The sequence below is a fragment of the Lynx rufus genome, unplaced genomic scaffold, assembly GCF_022079265.1.
Source record: "Lynx rufus isolate CCGP_SWC_20201006 ecotype Redwood Valley unplaced genomic scaffold, mLynRuf1.p SCAF_3, whole genome shotgun sequence".
Lineage (NCBI taxonomy): Eukaryota > Metazoa > Chordata > Mammalia > Carnivora > Felidae > Lynx > Lynx rufus.
In genome coordinates this window covers 201,834,833-201,850,706 of record NW_025814845.1, presented here as the reverse complement: position 1 = coordinate 201,850,706, position 15,874 = coordinate 201,834,833, and positions in this window count along the sequence as shown.

Genomic DNA, 15,874 nt, shown 5'->3' with positions numbered 1-15,874 from the left:
GAATCGGAAACAGGCTCCAGGCTCTGAGCCATCAGCCCAGAGCCTGACGCGGGGCTCGAACTCACGGACCGCGAGATCGTGACCCGGCTGAAGTCGGACGCTTAACCGACTGCGCCACCCAGGCGCCCCTGGAAATACCCAGTTTAAAGCAAAGCCCTCTCTGAAATCCTGATGCTTCTGCTTCTTTGATATTTAAGTTTTGAGCCCCTGCTGTTGTGTGTAAGAAGATCAGTAGGAGTCAGACGGACTTGGACCATGGGCCAAAGGGATGCTGGTCCCAGCAGGTGTGACAGAGCAGAAAGTAGCGGCATCAGGAGGCACCAGGGACCTCTGCCCTCCGGGGCTCGGGGACACGATCACTGCCTGGCGTTACAGCCGAGGAGGCACTGGTGGCTGGTGGCCAGTCTTCAGTCCCGGCTCTCGAGAGATGTCCGCAGTAAAGCCACATTTCATTAGCCTTTGTGTTGCACTTGCGGGGCTTGAGTCACAGCTGCCATCCTCCTCTATTTCGTCGTGACACCAGCGGGTCCTCCGTGGACACGAGCAGTGGTTCGCTTCACTTGCTGGGTCTGCCTGACTGCAGCTTGCTGTTCCGAAGTGTACGCTCGATCGCTCTTCCAGATGCAGTCTTTCCCCGCTTCCTGTCAGCTTTCTTGCCCTTTGCCATATTTCACGACGCTTCTTAAAGGTGGGTGCCCCCAGAGCGGCATGTGTCCCCCTCAGGAAGGCCGGGAACATCAGCATGTGAAATTCTGCTCGAGCAGTTTTGCCTGGTTCCCTCTGATGTGATGCGTGCAGAAAATGCCAGTGACGGGAGCAGGATGGTCGCAGTGCCAGGAGGAAGATAGGCGCTGGTTCAGCGACAGATGCTTGGGTGGCGGTGAGAACACGTGAATGGCATGGAGATGGTAGGTAAAGAAGGCAGATGAAATCAGAATTTCCCGCTGTTGGTGCATAAAGCTGAACACACTCCCGCAGAAAGGCCAATAAGTGACATTAGAGCTGGTCCTGTCTAATACGAGGACGTATTTAGGATCATGTAGATATTTAGAATATTCAGCTTTTGCTGAAGGTAAGCTGGGTCAGTAGACTTCTGTCCAAAGAGAAGCTGGTCCTGCTCTCCCTGTGCCTCCGACGCGTAAACAGAGGTCATCAAAGCTGTACTTGGGCATGCCCTACCTTTACATGGGCCCAATTGCTCTGCGTTTATGACACTTAAGAATGGGTTTGTTCAAAGGGCGCCAGTATGCCACCTGGTTTTGGATCGCCCCTAGTGTGAATGCTTCCCCTTCGGGTCAGGGGTGGCCACCTTTGATAGAGTTGGATCACGTCAAGGTGGGGCGAGTGTGTAAGGCAGCCCCAGGTACGCAGACGCATTTCCACCCGTGGGGGGTTCTCTGCCTCTATGGAAGGACAGTTCCATGACCGTTTCTATTACGTCCAGCAAGCCCGCTGGGATTCAGAAGTTTCTGACCACAGGAGGAGGTCTGGAGGTCTGAATGAATGTTGTCATGGAAAGTCACAGCCTTTCGTCTTTTCCGCAAAGAATCACGTGGGTACTTGTGGCCCCTGGCACGTGAGGAGTGCTGCGTGCGGGGTGCTTGTGCCATCCTGAGAGCTCGGCTTGCATCTTCAGCGGGTTTCCAGGTGTTTCCTGAGTGCCTCCTGGGGTCTTCCAGTCTCTTCTGACATTCTTGTGCAAACGGAGCATTTTTCAACTGAATTTAGTTTGTTTTGGAGACATGAATCTTGCCTCTCCAAGATTGTCAGGCGATTCCTCATGGTGATTTCCATCATTTGTCAAACCTGCCTCTTTCCAAGCCCAGCAATGCGGCCCCACATGAGCTACAAGGAGTGGGGGGTTGGCTACTCTCCATTCCTGCACAGAATGGGTGTAGGCGCTGAGGCCAAGACTGCCCGGGGCCACGCTGGCCTCTAGATGACCACGCAATAGGGTGAGCGCTCCAGTCTCACACACTGATACTCACACACATGCACACACATAATGCATACTCACACATGCGCACTCACGTGCACATATGTATGCACGCTATCACATGTACGCACTCACATGCATGCCTGCCCGCATGCACACACACCTGCACACTCATGCACGTGTGCACCCACACTCACATACACTCTTGCATGCACTTAATGCACACAGCACACACCCACACACATGCACATGCTCGTTCATGCTTTCACACACGTGCACATGTGCGTTCACACGCACACATATACCTTGGACTGCTCTGATTTGTATCACTAAGTTACACAAATCTTCCAGGAAAGTGTCTCCTGAGATTCAGAGGCCCAGAGTTCCCTGGGTGGATGACTAGGACCCTGGTATTTGTTCCCTGACTGGAAGACATTTTCAGAGCGTATGTGGCAGTACCTAGCAGGTTTGATGTCAGTTCTCTGTTTCTCAGAGATACAAATAATCACTGTTTCTGTAACTCATTCTTGGTTGTCGGATGCTGTGATGTCAGAAGTACTAAGCCAACGTGCTTTCACTTGTACGTGGTGAATCTAGGTACGCACTTTATCACTAAGGGGCTTTCATCCGTACACGTAGAATCTAGGTACGCATGTCAAACCGGCTGCCCTTACTAGCTGGCTGTGAGGGAAAACTCATTTTAACAGTAGCGAAGGCATCGAGTTTTACACTCACACGCCCCAGGCTGGGCGCGTTAGTTGTTCGTGGACACTGATTGTGCGGCTGCCTGAGGGAGTGGCCCTCATCCATGTGGCCCCAGTGGGCCAGGATGTGGCCAAGCTGTGGTCACCGCATCCATGTCCCCGATGGCACATCCTTGCCTCTGATCACTTCTGGAACATTCCACACACTGCTGTATTTACTCCCCACTGCCTAGAACCTGGTCGCACAGCTGCCCTCTGCGGCTCGGGCACCTGGAAATGTCATTTTTCTTCTGCGAGACAAGAGCTTGTCTCTGCACTGGGGCTATGTGGCCAAGCAGGAGGGCACAGCACGTGGGGTGATGAGGCAAATTCCTGGCCCCCATCTGGTCTCTCAACTTCTGTGAGCAGAGTCAGCTCCTCAGGGTCTGCTCTGGGATTCCTGCCACTCTGTCCCTGGCACGTGGCTTGAGGAGTGAAGTGCGATTGTGCCCTTGCTGTTGGTACCTCTCCACCGGGTGCCATACGTGGGATTTGATGTGTCTGAAGGCAGACTCGAGATTTTCCTTGCCTGTCGCCCCCTCCCCCCCACCTCCGTGTCTTATCTCTGGAACAGCAGCCTCCCTTGCATGCAGTTTTGTAGGTAGGACAAGCCAGGATTCCCCTATCCCTTGACGTCATGATTGGTGGTTCCCAGGTCCTGCCAGCTTTGGCTTTGGGTTGTGTGGGTGCGTGGTGGGTGCCACAGCCCAGGCTGTCCCCCCTCAGTGAGCACTTCTGGCCCTCACCCGAGGTGCCGACCCCACTCCGGAGCTCCACACGGGGCCCCCAACCCCGTCGAGGGGCCCTGCATGGGGAGCAGACAGCGTTCCCGACGCTCAGACAGCTGGGTCCATGCAGGTGGACAGAGAGTCAGTGACAGAGTATCTTTTGCCATGGCACCCATGCAGCCCCTCCAGGAGGTGCCCTTGCCTGTGGGCAGGCAAGGGCTCTGCTCCCCGGGGCCCTGCCCAGCACTGGCCTCCTGGGAACTTCTCACCGGGGCATCTAGCTCTGGGCAACGCTGCCCCATAGCGCCTTCCTCCGGTGCTGCCAGAACCTTGTAATGGTGACACTAAGGGTGTATATTCTTTGTCCTCAACGTCTCTGAGGGACATTAGGATGTCCCCCCATCACGTGTGGAAACAGAGCCCACGTCGTTTGCCCTGGAGGACTGGCTTTCCTTCTCTCAAGGTCGCAGAGTGCTCGTTCTTATTAGGTCTCAACATCCACGGGAGGGCAGAGGAGGGAGGTGTTTTCATCAGGTTCTGGGGAAGCTTGCTGTCCTACCAAGGCCCCAGATGGCTAGTTTGACACACTGGGAGAAAGGCAAGCCCACTGGGCTTTCTCACAACGGGTCTCTGTACGCGGCGGCCACCGCGGCCCTTCAACAGCCTGTTACGCTCTAGCAGAGTCCAGTCCTCGCGACTCTGCCCATGGGTACCCCACGTCCTGTGGCCTGGGTGCCCTTCCTGACACCCCCGGGCTCTGCCCCAGGCCTGCCCCTGGGGAGCCCCCTTGGCTGCACATTCGGGAGATGCACCGGCCACATGCACCCCAAGTGTGTGCTCTGCCGGCCCCGGGTCAGTGTCCTGGCTTCCAGCACACGTCCTGAGAACATGGGAGTGAACGCGTGCACCAGCAGATTGTCCTCAGGCCCCCCTGACTCTTCCCCTGGCCCTGCTGCAGCCTCCCTGGGACATTGTCTCCCCAGGAGGTCACCGGGCTTTTGCCGGGTGAGGCCGGTGAGGACAAGTGATGGGGTGGCCTTCCAGGCTTTTTCAGACCAGGGACAGAGCGGGTACCATTACCTGCACTTCCTACAGCACCCGTGATGTCATTCAGAAACCGTAGGCAAATCATTCTAAAAACGTCCAGCGGAACTTTCCAAAAAAGCACGTATTGCAGGAGTTTATTTAAGGCACTGGATTTGCACTGCGGTGTAGGCAGGTTGCTAGGCAACCACCTCCAAGCGCGGCTGAAATCAGCAGAGAAGGAAGGAAGCAGCGCCGAGTCCCTGGGCCTGGCCAGGCATCCCTGGGACCCGGTGGGGCCTCTGCGTGGCAGGCGGTTAGACACCCCGCCAGGAGGCCTTGCTTTTCAGGCTGTAAAATCCCTGCGTGACAAGCGGTATTTAAACTCGGCTGTGTCTCCTAGCGTCCCGTGAGCTCCCTGCTGGCCACAGAGCTGCACGGGCCTCTGGTCCCTGTGCCCGGAGCAAGTGTCTCCATGATGGAGAAAGCCCCGACTCTGCCCGTTTCTGTGGTGTAAACGCTCCCGCCCTTGCCGCTTTCTGGCCAACAGCACGGCCTCCCTGAGCACCGGCTCGGGCACAGATGGGCACACTGGGGTACACAGCCGCGGGGTGCGGCCAGCAGTAAAATGCGGAGTAACGAGGGGGTGTGAGTGTGAGGGTTTGTTACCTGTGTTTAAACGTAGTGTATTTGGTTGCAAGTTCGCGGAATCCAGTTTTAAGAATGGCCGTGTAACGCCGGCTCCTACGATTCCCTGGGATGTGACGGTCCGTCTCCCGGGCCGCTCAGGGGGGCTCTGTTGCTAACACACTCCCGTGGAGGCTTTGTCGCGTGTGGGGGCCCTGTGCACCTGGGAGCATCTCCCCACAGCCGAGGTGGAGTTGGCTCTGTGGCAGGGCCATCAGGGCTCAGGACGGCTGTCCCTAAGCTGGTCCCCAAGTGAGCTCTCTGCCTCACCTTCCTGTCTGACCCTGACCTGGCGCTCTGTCTTGCTTGTGAGAGCTGCCTCCGTTTGGTCATCTGGGAGGTTCTGGCCAATCTGGAGACTCTCCCGGCGTCCACCCCTTTGGGTCTCCACGGACTATCCCTCCTTGTCAGGGTGCAGTATTTGTGACCCTCCACGGCTTGTGCTCTCCCGTATTTCTCTCCGCCTCTGTCCCCTGCGCAGAGCTGCTCCCTGGCGATATGTTCTCAGCCCCTGCTTTTGCTCCCGGGTGAGCTCACCTGCTCTCCTACTGTCGCGGCTCCGTTATTAGCTCCTCGTAGGCACGGATGAGACGTGTCTCCAACCTCGGGGCCTGGCCGTGGCCCCTGTCACAGCCCGAGGACAAAGCCAGCACCTCCACCTGGATTTGGAGCTGCTTCAGCTCCAGACCCGCTGGCCTGCCCGCTGTCTTCTCCTCTCACCCCGCCATCCACACCGTCTGCCTCCGTCCACGTGCCAGGCTGCCTTCGACAGGTGCTGTCACTCACCGTTTTCCCGTGCGCACCACGTGCCCACCAGCATCTCCGAGGCTCGGCCCTCGAGCCCAGTCTTATAACGGCCCAGATGGGTGGCTTCAACAACACGTGCTTCTCCGTGGTCTGGGGGCTGGACGCCCGACACGGAGGCGCCGGCAGATTCCGCGTCTGGTTCACACACCGCGTCTTCTCACTGTGTCCTCACGTGGAGGTGGGGCCGGGGGCTGTGGGGTCCTGTCACAGGGGCCCCACCCTCATCCTCTCCCAGAGGCCCCTCTCCCAGCGCCAGCACACGGGGGAGTCAGGTGTCAACGTGCATTTTGAGGGTCACGTTAGGTCTGTGGCCGTCTCCATTGCTAACAATAAGATGTAGTGAAGTTGGCCGGCACCCCGTTCACCCCGGTGCCTCCTGCACGTGGACTCGTGTGCACATGGCCCGCATGGCCCACACACGGCCACATTGCCAGGCTTCCCTTGAAGACCCCTGTGTTCACAGAATTAGCCACCCAGCCATCCAACAAAGTCCATTCAGCGGTCGCCGGCTCTGCAGAGGGCCCAGTTCTGGCTCCTTAAGACACCTCTTGACGTCTCTGTGCCTCCTGTCCTAGTCACGATCTCACACGCATGGCCCCTTTTGGGGGTCTCCGTGCTGGGTTACCACGGCCCCCTTGCACATACCTTGTCCCTTCCCTCCCACCTCCCCTGCTTCCTCCTGCTTTCTCTGTCTCCTCCTCCCCCTTCTGTCTCCTGCATTCAGTCCTCTCCTTTCTACATTTGGGCCAGGTGGCTGGGGCACGTGAGAGACATGGCAGGGACTAGAGGACACAGAGGTGGTGGCCAAGGGTGTGGCCGTGAAGGATCACGTCCTGGAAGCCGCCACAGGCCCCTGAGTCCTTTGCTGGGGCTGTCCCCTTGGCCACATCCCGATGGGGAGAAACTTGGGGAAGCCGCAGTCTGTGGCCTTCCCGCGCCCTGGTTCCGGAAGCTCGCATGGCCCAGGGCTGTTTCCCCAGCTGCGGTTCTTCGCCGTCTGTAGCCCTGACTACTCGTCTTCCATTCAGTGAGTCACACTCCTAAAATAGCCGAGCCCTCTCTGAAGGGGGCGGCCGTGCGGGTGTGAAGGGCTGTCTTTGGAGCCTCCACCAGAAGGAGTATCCAGGCGGACGACAGGGCACAGCGCCCCTCCTTGTCATCTCCATCCTGTGATCCTACTTTGCACCAGGGGAGCCCTGCTGTGCAGGGCCCTGGGAGCTGACCTCACCAGGTTCCCGCGACTTCTAGGGGCTCCGTGTCTGTTCCCCTTCCCCACTCGGCCCTGCCTAACTGAGAAGACCAGAGTGGCCATGGAGGATGCTCCTTGCGTGGGGTTCCTCCCAGGAGGGCACAGGTGGCATCCACATGTGCCTCCATGTGTTCTGGACCAGTCCCCACCCTGAGTCAATCACTGGCCTGCACGCTACGCCTTAATGTCCTCTGTCCCGACATTGGCTCCATGGCTTGCGTGGGCTCGTCTCCATGTTGTGACTGGTGAAAAGCAGTAACTTTTCCAGTTGCATAGACAGTGACCAGCAGAGCCAGGAGCAGAGGGCAGGTGTACCAACTTCCAAAGCACGTTTCTTTTCCCCATGGCACCGCGGTAGAGCTCAATTATCCCATGTTCTTCAGAGAAAACGTTGCCCCAAAGTCCTGAGATCTGGTCCTTGCACTCCAGCTGTAGTGCTGCTGATAGAGGCCGGGACCATCTCACTGCGGCGCCTCCTGAAGAGCCACACGGTGTAGACGTGAAGCCACGTGGTGCTGGTAGACCAGGCCTCCTGCTTGCCATCCTCAGCACGGAGATGCTGAGTCTCAGGAAGGTCACAGTGTTCGCTCCAAGTCCTGAGTGGGTCAGTTGTTCTGTCATCGTCAGCCAACTTGACAGCCTTTTCCCGGGTTCTCACCTCCCGGACCCTGTCCGGGCCCCTCTGGCCTGTCTGTGAGGCTTTGCGGAAGACCTTGGTGGCATTCAGTTACTCAAGTACGTGTTGACACACTTTGCTTATCCTTCAGTCTTTCCGGGGCTTTTGGATTTACTGAGAGTAGCAAAAAATAAGGTCTTCCTGGGTCTGTGACGGGCCCAGGCCACACACACGGGGGCAGGAGAGCCAGCCGGCACTGCGTGCCCAGTGAACGTTCACACTCGGTGCACCCACACGATGAACCGCCCGCGTCCAACAACGTAGTGCGGTTGTGAGGTCGGTTGGTGGTTCCGCTGACACCCGCCAGCTCCTAGAGAAATCTCTGAGATGGCCGTGGGCCCTACCCTCGAGGACGCGGTGTGTCTAGAGAGATTCAGTGTCACTTTTGGGGTCATGATCGGAAACCAGGCATCCCAACTTTGTGCGCTGTCAACCCCTTAGGTCTACAGTTTGCTTCCACTCGCTCCCAGGCCCCACTGACCAATCTTCACTTCAGAGTAACTCTCGTGGAGGTCGCAGAGAGGTTGCTGGCTCTGCTGTGAACCTCGGCCCTTGGGCCGGGGCTGACGTGCGCTCACCACATCTGTGTTGGCCGTTCCCAGAGGCCGGTTCTCTTTGGCAAAGGTGCTAAATGACAGGTTCTTAGTAAAGGTGACACAACGGCATCGCAGAGAGTACCAGCACACGCGTGGCCTTTCGTAACTGAAACACGTCCCGTAAAACCACATTTCTATCAGAGAAGGGACGCGGGGCCTCCTATTTATTAGCGAGTGGAGGGTCCCGGGCCTCTGTTAGGTGCCTTTAAGTTCAGTCTCATTAGGTTTTCTGGGGGTGAAACGTTATCCTCCACATTTTTCGGTCTTCAGGGGAGATAGGTTCCAGCACGGGGATAGGTTCCCCTTCTACAGGTGAGGACGCTGGACGCTAAAGAAATTAAATTGCCATCCAAGCTCACCCAGGATGGAGCCGCGGGACCGTGGCTCAAACACTCGCTCCGACTCAGTCTGTGTCCTTTTCCTCCTGACGGGCTGTGCTGCTGCTGCGTCCCAGCGCGCTGTTGGCACCGAGCCGCTAATGCCATGCTTGGTCAGTCTGAGTCCCCGGTCGTAAGCCATACGATTATTTTGTGGCTGCCGCCAACATTTTGGAATTTAAAACATGAGGCGCTGCACGAAACTGGCCGTGCCAGGCTGCATGACACTGAGCAGAAAGCAGGTGCCCCATGACATCGTGTGCGTGTATGCACGCGTCCGCGTGTGTGTGTGACGCGTGTGTGTGTAACCCGTTGTGACCCTGATAACACGTGTGTCGAATGTTTTATTTGTGCTTGAGAATGCCAACTTTTAATTGATACTTGATTTACAAGTGATACCACCACACCCTGGTTGCTTTGGGTAATTGGTTGCTTTAATATGTGATTATACATTTCAGGGGATAGGTATGAGCTACTCGAGAAATACATTTTCACACGTAGAAATTGCTCTTTTCGTGACTTTGGACAACAACAATTTGACGATTGGCTTTCTATAGAAGTCACTCCATTTCTTTGCCAAGTTGCTTAAAGCCACAGCCCGTCCCTGGTGCCTGGTACTGGCCGATGCCACGGAGGGCGGTGGCACTGCCCTGTGTCCCTGCACGCGCGAGCAGCCGCGTGGAGGCCAGTGGCTCAGAATCACACCAGCCCCTGAAAGTGTGTCATGATGTGGTCCACGCCGACAACTGTAAAGTTTATTTTCTTGTGTATCAATCACTTTAGGGGTCACTGTAGTGGAACGTTTCCTTCCCATTTAACAGAGGACATGAGCGGAAGGTCTGGCCTGCCCCATGGAGCTGAAGCTAACTAAAATCAAGGGCAACCTGCGCGGACTGACCCTGTTTAAAGGTACGGGACTCTCCACGGAGGCCGTGTTCCTGTCTGTGTGTCTGTGCGCGTGAGGGAGTGGGCAGGTGTTGGCGCTGGTGCGAGCGGTCTGTTCTGGGAGAGACAGCCAGTGCCGGGACCCTCCGGGGGAAGGATGTAGACCTGTCATTTATACCTTCAAGGGACGTGTATGACTTTTAAAAAGATATCCAATATCAAGAGTACAGAACATGTCGGGGTTCCCTAAATTTACTTGTGAAACTCTCGTAAGTTGGACTTTTTTATCGTTCTTGGTTTTTATTCCATCTGTGAAATGAAATGGTCACTTTATGTTTCTCGAATGTCTTTTATTCTTTTGCCCTTTAAAGAAAATGTCACAGGTAAACTTTGTGAAGAAAAGGTATCAGGAATAATGAAGGTGTTGGGTTTTTTTTAGTATTTATTCATTTTTGAGAGAGAGAGCAAGTAGGGGAGAGGCAGAGAGAGAGGGAGACACAGAGTGCGAGGCAGGCTCCAGGCTCCAAGCTGTCAGCACAGAGCCCAACGCGGGGCTTGAACTCACAATCTGTGAGATCATGACCTGAGCCGAAGTCGGACGCTCAATCGACTGAGCCACCCAGGCGCCCTGAGAGTGAGTTTTAATACCTTGAAATGTTGAGCAGCCAGAGAAATGAGAATTAAAACAAAAGATACCATTAAAAACAATTTTTTTAACGTTTATTTTTGTGTGTATGAGAGAGAGAGAGACTGAACATGAGCTGGGGGGGGGGTTGCAGAGGGAGAGGGAGACACAGAATCTGAAGCAGGCTTTGGGCTCTGAGCTGTCAGCACAGAGCCCGACATGGGGCTCGAACCCACGGACCGCGAGATCATGACCTGAGCTGACCGAAGTCAGATGCTTGACTGACTGAGCCACCCAGGCACCCCAAATGAAGTAGTTTTTAAGGAGATTGTTTGTTTCCAAAATTGGTTTGTTCTGTGAGAAGGAGAACGTGTCTCGGTTCCTGGGATGTATGACTTACCAGCAGACCAATCAGCGCAAAGTTATCAAGAATTTAGTGTGTGCAGAGCTTACGTGACTCAGTGTTTCCCCTTATCCGAGTTTTTAGTAAGTTGTAGGTGATAATTAAACCACTCATACCCAGCAAGCTCCTGCATGGTCAGTGTCCCATCTAGGGTTGAGTGAAGGAAACAGCTTACTCACAAGCATCCATAGTCCCCCAAGATGGGACTGGGAATATCCTTTGTCCACTTTAAATACATTGTCATCGTACACGTGGTCAGTACAGCTGTACCGAGCTGTGCGTACACGATTTCAGTCATGAATTGGAAATTCTAGTGAAGCATTCAGCAAACGAGTGAAGCCTTTCCCTCTGGTTTCTGATGACCTCAGACAGGAGTGAGCAGTATCCCGGCTCTGGTAGTTTCTGCGGGCCACTCTGTGGGTCACTGGACCTGAGATGCCCCGTGTCACTTCACAGTGGGACTAGTGGGACTGCGGGCGCCACCCTTCCCTTGTGAAGGCGTCAGGGGCCATTGGCCCCAGATGGGGCCTCTGTACTTGGAATGTCTTCAAGCGCATCATTGTGTGAGTGTGGAAGTGTGTAAAAGTGAATGGCGCGCCTCTCACGTTGTGTCTGTTGTGATGATAACAGAGGCAGGGCTCCCTGTGGGCCTGACCACAAGACAGCCTCCACCTCCTGCGGCCGGACCCAGTGCAGCCAGCCCCCGGGAGCCCTGCGCCCTCTCCTGCCATCGAGCACCATGTGGCAGCATAGATGGAGGCTGTCACTTGGGGGGTGGCGGTTGTACCAAGCACTCACTCAGACGTGTGTCACCTTGGAGGGAACCCTTCCTGACACACCAGAGTGGCTCCCCTGTGCTCTGGGGAGTCCGATGACGGCCATTCCCCTCACCGGATTCACCAAGCCCCCGTTCTGTGCATGACCAGGGGGCAGCCACCCTCCGGGGTCCAGGCCAAGGAGGAGCTGGGCCGTGCCTCCAGGTTTTCTGGGAAGTGTACATGAGAGATCTTCTCCGGCCTTGGAGATTTCTTTTCCATCAGGGGAATCTTTTGTGATTTTTTTGTATTATAAACTGAGAAGGATACAGTACGTATGTGTTTTGCTTTGGATTTTACGCTCATCAGCTTATGAGTTTTGAGGCAACAACTTAGTTCTTACACAGAGAGATTCCAGAAGCCACGGTGGCTCTCCACCTGGCATCGTGAGTTTTTGCCTCAGTCTGTGCTGAAGAAGGCCCGCCACGGGGCTATGAGGGGCTCGAAGTCAGCGTGGCACAGATTTCAAAGCACAAAGCCACACACAGCCCTGGGGCTTCTCACGACAAAACCTCTCTGGGAAGCACGGAGGCTTGACTTCCTCCACAGTCTTGAGGACCAGACTTGATTTTGTTTCCATTTTGGTCACGTTTGTTTTTGAATTTCATTCTACCAACCAGGTAAGTTGAATAACACCCCAGGTTTTTCACTTGACACGTTATTTTTTTTTTTCCCCAGCGTTATCACAAAAATAGACAACGGTATTAGGATTCTCACTCGGGGTATCAAATGTTCTATAACTGTAGAATATCTGATGGGTTTATCTCTACCCAGTGTCTTACTGATGGCATTCAAGGAAGTGATCGGGGTTCTACTTGGCCTGGGAGGACAGGGTTAGTTTTATGGTGGTGGTTATAAATTGTCAGTAATAATAAATCAGGTCTTAGCTCGACACATGGTCGGCACGATGGCCTTTTGTCGGCACACCTGTGTCCCCCGCTGTGCAGAGATGGGCTCGTGGAGGGACCAGTAGCTGATTCACAGATGTACGAAGTGACGTCACATGCCCGGGGCCTGAGATGCAGCCGGCACGCACTAGGTGCTGCTGGGGCGTGGGTGGCCGGTGGGGTCATGGCTGTCAGTTCTGCCGAGCCCCTCAGCTTAAAGATCAGAGATGCTTCCCGGGTGCCAGCCTGTGGGCAGACACGCAGGCAGGTGCGCGAGACCGTGATGGGGCCGGCCTGCCCTGCAGGTGCTGAACCCGCGCCCCAGGGCAAGGCGGGAGGCAGCATTTGCGGTGCCTGAGCTAACGCTACAGTTTCCGCCCGTCGGGGGTGGCACGGGTGACAGGTGCAGAGCGGAGAGGAGGCTGCGGGTCGTCCGCTCTGGGGGAAGAGCATCTGTACAGCAGCTTGTCTGTCGAGGGCGGGCGTCATTTCCCGTGGCTGTAAATCCAGCCGTGGCCGAAACGCCCACAACCACGGTGGAGATGCCTTAACGTCAGGGAGAGGAGCTGTGCTTTCATCGATGGAAAACCAATCAGTTACAGCGATCACTTTCCTCTTTACTGAAGAAAAATACGTGACTCACTCACCTGTATTATTAGGAAAGGAAACCCCCAATACAGGAAAGATTAAGTGAGTTTTAAAAGTTTCAGAATAGAAACCATACAATAATCTCACGATCATATGCGATATTTAGTATAAATCTGAAATATGAGGGTACACACATTTCAGCCCCGTGTTAGGGCTCACGAAGCTTACAGTGGCTTTCTAGTGTGTTACTTCTTTTCTGTTTTGTGACATTAGAGCCATAATGTAGCTTAGGAAGCGAACATCTGTGCAGAAGCACCTGATTCTGACATGACGGTCTGAGTGTGGTTTGTACGGCTGAATTATGCACAGTATCTGCCAAAGTGGAGCCCACGAGCCAGAATTTCTCACCTGGGTGCTGACATGGACCTGTGGCGGCCTCTGGAAAGTGCTGATGGCAGATTTCGTGGTATCAGTGGTCTGATCTCTTACCAGTGGGATCGAAGTGTCAGATATTAAACTTTTGGAAGCGGAGAATCTCGAGTGACGTTGCTGCCTGTAAGTGTGACAGCCTCTTCGCCCTCCCCAGGGCCAGTCCCGTAATACTTCCCAGGGCTGGGTCTCTGTACAGCCGCCTGGGCACCTTGCCCCGTTGGGGCGAGCTCCAGATGTGAGCGGGAGTTATGTACTCGGGATGCAGGGTGACCCCGATGTGTGCAGTGGTCCCGGTGGAGGGCACTCTGTGAGCAGGGAGTCCCAGGAGGGGCAGCAGGAGGGCCTGGCGGGGGACACAGAACAGACCATGTGCGTCTCATGCCGTCTGTGAAAGTGACGTGGCCTCCCCAGGTGCAGGGTTACTCCACCTTCTGTCCCTCAGTGGCCGGGTCAGTAGGGGATCAGTGCTCCTGCAGACGAGGCTCAGACGGACGACAGCCAGGAAGGCTTCGGATATGCTCTGCACCGGTGCTGTCTGTGCTGCACGCCCAGAACGGACCTCAGCTCCGTCCCGCCCTCACTTCATCAGCTACTATTCTGTGCTGTCCTTTCACAAGATGCTTCCCCCAGGAACTCCATCCCCACTGGTCCCTGGAGCCACGTCCTCTGTGGGAGCCCAGAACTCCAACCACCCAAGCTTCTCCTGTATGTGTGCACGACCTGGGCACAGCCCCATGGGAGGGGTCTCCATGGACAGAGCCAGCCCAGGTGACAGGGGGCCGTGGGTCCTGCCAAAGTGTCCGTGGGGCATCTTTTAGGGCCTGAGTGACAGAGGGACTTGGACGTTAGGATGAAGGGAGGGGAAGGGAAGGAAATGACCCACGCGTGTCTGCCCAAAACACGACCTGAAAGCTAGGTCCCAAGTCTGCGCATCTCCGCCACGTATTTTGCAAAGGTTTTCATTACGACTCCTGGTGGCCAGAATACAGTGCAGGTGCGGTGGAGGTGGGGAGAAGTGGGACCTCCCCACCCCGGGCAGAACCAGCCTGCCCTCTGCTTTAAGCCATCCCTGGCTTCTGGAAGGACAAAGCTGCAAATCCTCAGCCTGACAAACCCTTGGGCCTGCGGGGTTCACACAAAGGTGCGCAAGGAGCAGTCTGGACGGGCTGATTTCCACTCTTCTCCGCGCCCCAGCTCCTCTTGTGGGGGCCTCCTCCTTCGGCCGCAGCCAATGGGACCCAGAACCTTCTGACCGGGTGTGCTGTGGGCTCAGGACTTAGAGCACAGCCACTGTGAACTCTCATAGAGTCCGTCTGTTCACTTGTTATTGACCTGAACTGCATTGCGCTAATTAAATTAACTCACTAATTCATTCATCAGGTGTTTATTCAAGTGCATCCTTGTCGCCAGGTACTGTCTCAGTGCAGGAAATAGGACGTGAGCCCTGCCCTAATGGGGTCACTTAGATGCTGTATGTTGGCGCTAAATAGTACTTTCATTTTTATCTTTTTTAATGTTTATTTATTTTTGAGAGACAGAGCGTGAGCCGGGTAGGGTCAGAGGGAGAGGGAGACACAGAATCCAAAGCAGGCTCCAGACTCTGAGCTGTCAGCACGGAGCCTGACGCGGGGCTCGAACCCACGAGCCGTGAGATCATGACCTGAGCCGAAGTCGGATGTTCAACCGACTGAGCCACCCGGGCGCCCCAGGACTTTCATTCATTTAAAGTTCTCACTTTTATTTGTCAAAATTATGTTTCTAGCGAAGTTATTTCCTACGCAAATTTTACAAACAATATCGTGAATATTTTTTATTTAAAAAAGACAGATTTTCACAACTTCTAGCTCTTATTACTTTGATTTTTCTTGTGTGGTTTTCAGTTCTAAAATGCCGTATCTCCCTCTGTTACATTTTAGAAAGTGAATTTTTTTCAGGAAAGTCTAACACTTCTGCTACTTTGTAGATGGCAACCTACTGTATCGGGCAAGCCTGTGACTGTTGTCCCGGGGTTTGTCCTTGTGGGTTTTCTCCTTCTGGCCAGTCCGGGAGGAGACGTTCCCGAGGGATTTCCCCAGGTAATTAATGAACCCCCTGTTGTCTGGGGTTCACGTGAGGAGGGGACCCCGCAGTTTTGTTGGTCAGGCACCCATGGCTAGGCAGCTGCCCGGGGTCCCTGCCACCCTTCCCAGGACTTGTTTGGATTAAAGCACGGCCTGTATCCCCACCTTCTTCCCCACAGGGGGCCGGGCTGGAGGCGAGGTCACCAGCTTTCGCCCCTCATAGTGCACCTGCCTGTAGCCCTGCTCTTCGGCCCGAACCCGGCCCTGTGCCCAGGGCCAGTTTGATTTTGGAGTTCACCATGTGGTTCACCCTCTGACTGTTGGGTTTTCCCATCTCTGAATGTGCAGTGGGGGGAA